At 38.2% G+C, this 4,216-nt stretch overlaps 1 protein-coding gene across 1 annotated transcript in view; it reads right to left on the reverse strand.

Moving 5' to 3' along the window:
* Positions 1–4,216, reverse strand: part of LOC107680795 (uncharacterized aarF domain-containing protein kinase 1-like) — a 124,675-nt gene that overhangs the window by 30,415 nt on the left and 90,044 nt on the right. The window lies entirely within an intron of this gene.

The raw sequence follows: 4,216 nt of genomic DNA on the forward strand, positions 1-4,216 counted from the left end.
GATCCCCCGTTAAGCCCAGGGAGGGCTCCTGTTTCCCCGTTAAGCCCAGGGAGGGCTCCTGTTTCTGATGTCAGCCGAGGGAGGGCTACTGTTCCCCTGTTAAGCCCAGGGAGGGCTCCAGATTCCCCGTATAGCCCAGGGAGGGCTCCTGATTCCCCGTTAAGCCCACGGAGGGCTCCTGATCCCGAGTTAAACCCAGGAAGGGCTCCTAATCCCGAGTATAGCCCACGGAGGGCTCCTGATCCCCAGTTCAGCCCAAGAAGGGCTCCTGCTCCCGAGTATAGCCCAGGAAGGGCTCCTGTCCCCGAGTATAACCCAGGAAGGGCTCCAGATTCCCCGTTAGGCCCAGGGAGGGCTCCTGATCCCCAGTTCCACCCAGGGAGGGCTCCAGATTCCCCGTTAGTCCCAGGGAGGGCTCCAGGCCCCGAATACAGTCCCGTAGATTTCCCCAAGGATTTTTTTTGGGGGGGGTAGTATGACTCCAACCGTAGGGGCCCCGGAGTCCCCTGATCCGCCATGGCCTCCCGATTCCCCTGCTCCGCCATGGCCTCCCGAGTCCCCGGATCCGCCATGGCCTCCCGAGTCCCTCCCAGGTGTGTCTCGTCATCCCCTCCTCCTGTGTGTATAAATAGTGTTCCCTGTGTGTGCTCCAGCGTCCGGTATTGTTCATGTCATGTCTCCATGTATTGCGTGAGTGTTCAGTGTTCCTTTGTGTAAATTAAAACCCAGTTGGATTGATGTACTCCTCGTCTCTCTCCGTTCCTTGCTCCTGACTCTGCTCAGCAGTGCACCCGTGACACAACTATGCATATTACATTAGAGCATGAGGAAGTATTAAATATTATTATTTAGTAATAATTAAATATTAGTATAAAAAAAGCTTTACATAATTTATATAATGATTTAAACATCATATAAATAGTCTGAGTAGCTCAGTAAGCTAAGCTAAGCTAAGTAGATATACTAAAAACAAATATATTTTACATATATTTTAAAATATACATATTTGATAAATAATTTTAAAAAGTATTTATTTTAAATATAAACAAAATAAATTGTTTAATATATGACATATAAAAGCACTTTAAGCAATTTAAAAATAAGCACTGTTATATAATGATTAAATCTTCATATAAAATGTGAAACATTTGTAAATATTATTCTTTAAATAATAGGCCAACAGGGGTGTGCGATATATATCGTTTGCGATAATATCGTAATTGTTTTAAAGATGTGTGATTTGACATTATCGAGTATTTTGCTAAAACCATTCATACAGAGTGCACGCTTGCATTACGTGAAGTCTAGTGTGTGCGCAGAGTGCGTTCTTTAACTGCATGATTCAGTCTAAAAAATGCATTTACAATGATCACAAAATTCAAGATATGAGGACAGAAAATATATATATTTCATTTCATATAGTTCTATCAATACCATAGAAAGAGTGCCGTTTTTTTTTCTCTCCAAAAATGTCCATGATTATAAATGTAATATTGATTTTTTACAAGGTTCAAAACAAGAAGTTAACTAAGAGACTTACGTTTTAGACACCATATTGCCTGTTTTTGTGATATTTCGACAACAAAAATAATTCTAAACACTGCCACAACGCTATTTTGCGTCTCTGAGCGTGTTTAGTCCCTGAATGAATCAACGTTTAAATGATTTGTTTCAATTGCAATAACTCACTTATTACCAGTGACTTGCTGCCACCTGCTGGTGATTTTAATTTCACATTTATAGTTTCTTTTTATTATTAAATAATTTAAAATAACAGTATTCAATGTTTTATGTTTAATATATCAAAGCATTATTTATGCATTTGTAATTGCAGGTTAAATGCATTCATGTTCTGCACTAAACAGTGTGTAAATACATCTAAATGCCACTTCAGATGCAGCTTCTGTTTCCTCTGCAAGGCAAAGATGGTATTGATACAGAATTTTATTGATACAGATTTAATTTGCTTCGTAACAGCCCAAATGTCTTATTACTCTAATCCACTGATAAAATATAAGAATTTGACTTGAAAGATAATGCACACTTAGAAACATGTCTCTATAAAGGGAAAAATGCCCATAACAGGTAAAAATCAATTTAAACTTATTGGAAAAGATTCATTTCTATCTGACCACCACACTGAATATGAAGAATATCTAAAACCTTAGGAGTCAGCTGTCCACGGTAGTCCTTAAGATACCAGCACAATAACACACTCAGCAAAATATTGTCTAATTATCGTTATCGATAAAATCCCAGAAAATATCGAGATTATATATTTTTTGTCAATATCGCACACCCCTATAGGCCAATGATAGCTTTAATTCTTCAGATTTATAAGACTAATAAAAAAGTGGAGTACATACAGTGGGTACGAAAGTATTCAGACCCCCTTCAATTTTTCGCTCTTTGTTATATTGCAGCCATTTGCTAAAATCATTGAAGTTAATTTTTTGTTAAAAGAAGCATTCTAAGTAATCAACATAGAAGCTATAAAAAAAGACTTGCAACATTTCAAAATAAAAGATAAACAATATCAACAAAAAATGGCAGAAATATAACGTATAGCATAAATGGTACATGTGCATTTCTATGCAGAGAAATGAGGAGCCCATTTAAGTTTACGTAAAACGTTTTCCCGAAGATGCCGTGGCCCAAACAGATGAGAATGTATTTATTATAAAACAACCCCCGATGCAATTATTCCACCCACTCTCACTCTTTGAAGATAAGTTGCGATAAGCATCTCCCCTCAGCTGTGTTATAATGCAGAGAGCCAATGTGAAGTAGGATGAGGAAATGTCAGTCTGAACTGAAGCACAGAGAATAAATCAAGCATTTACTCATACTCCCTTGGCTGGTGTCCACATATAGTTTACCCCAATAATTGGAATTAATTAATTGTTTAGCTTAATTGTTTTGTTTTTCATTCATTTTTATACCGCTTTGCTTCCTTGCAGGAGCTGGTATTTTCTTCTGGAAATGCAAATGTAGCTATGAGAAAAAAGTGTGGTGACACATAGGCCATTTTTTGTCGTGAGCCGATGTATATTCGATGGCACGACACATACTAAACGTGGCCAGATGAACACACACGTATTGGATGTACGCACATGGCTAGGAGTTTATGAAGCCCTTGTGATTCATCGTAAATTGCTTTTCGAGATTGTGTAGCTAGCAAAAGTGGTGATCTAAATCACTTATGTCATCCAAAATGTAAAACAATGAGTGTGATGTGACTCAGACACCATTGCTCTGAGCCGAATGAGTGACCAAACACCACAAGGGCTCTTATGAGAACGAACACGTGTTAGTCAATACTGGTGGCATATTAAAACAAAGATTGCAGACAATTAGTTAATTAAAATTGCAACCATAAAAAGTGTTACTGTGAACATTAAAGTGGTGCAATATATATATTTTTTTATTGCTGTTTAAGAGGACAGTTCAGTAGAACACAATCAAAGATATTTTGAAGAATGCTGGTAACCAAACAGTTGATGGTAGCCATTGAATTCCATAGTACTTTTTTCCACATTATGCAAGTCAATGGCTACCGCCAACTGTTTGATTAGCAAGACTCTACAAAATAGCTTCTTTTGTGCTCAACAGAGGAAAGAAAGGTTTGGAACAACTTGAGGGTGAATAAATTATGACAGAATTTTCATTTTTGGGTGAACTATAACATTTAACTAACATTTTAACTTTAGATTATCCCCTGTACTTTGTGTAAAAATATCAATATTCACTAAAGTGTGCAAAGTATGCAGAAAGGTCAGGCAGTCAGATCCCTATGTTACCCAAAGCTCACAATAATAATCACTATACTAAAAGCAGTGCATCCTGGGATGGCAGAGGACCCCTAAAGGCCTGATTGGGCATGCATAGACAGCGAGAAGAGTTTTATTATGCTAATAAACACTTTAGGATGCAGCGGATGAAAAGCTCATCAACAGTGCCCTTGGAGGGAAGACGCAGACGAATATCCCCAAGGCAGGGCGCCATGTGAAGGGTATGCAAAAGGCAGATTAAAAGAAGTTGTGTGGACCAAAGTGAACTTGACGCAAGGAAAGAGAAAGTGGGTGAGGCTATTTAAAGGTGAAGTGAATAGTTTTATAGGTCATTGCTTGGTGCCCTTGTCTGATTGTATACACGCAATACGAAAAACGTGATATATCATTGTTGCTACTTCGATAAAGGCAAAAAATTAATAAAT

The sequence above is a fragment of the Sinocyclocheilus anshuiensis genome, unplaced genomic scaffold (assembly GCF_001515605.1).
Source record: "Sinocyclocheilus anshuiensis isolate Anshui unplaced genomic scaffold, SAMN03320099.WGS_v1.1 scaffold869, whole genome shotgun sequence".
NCBI classification, from domain to species: domain Eukaryota; kingdom Metazoa; phylum Chordata; class Actinopteri; order Cypriniformes; family Cyprinidae; genus Sinocyclocheilus; species Sinocyclocheilus anshuiensis.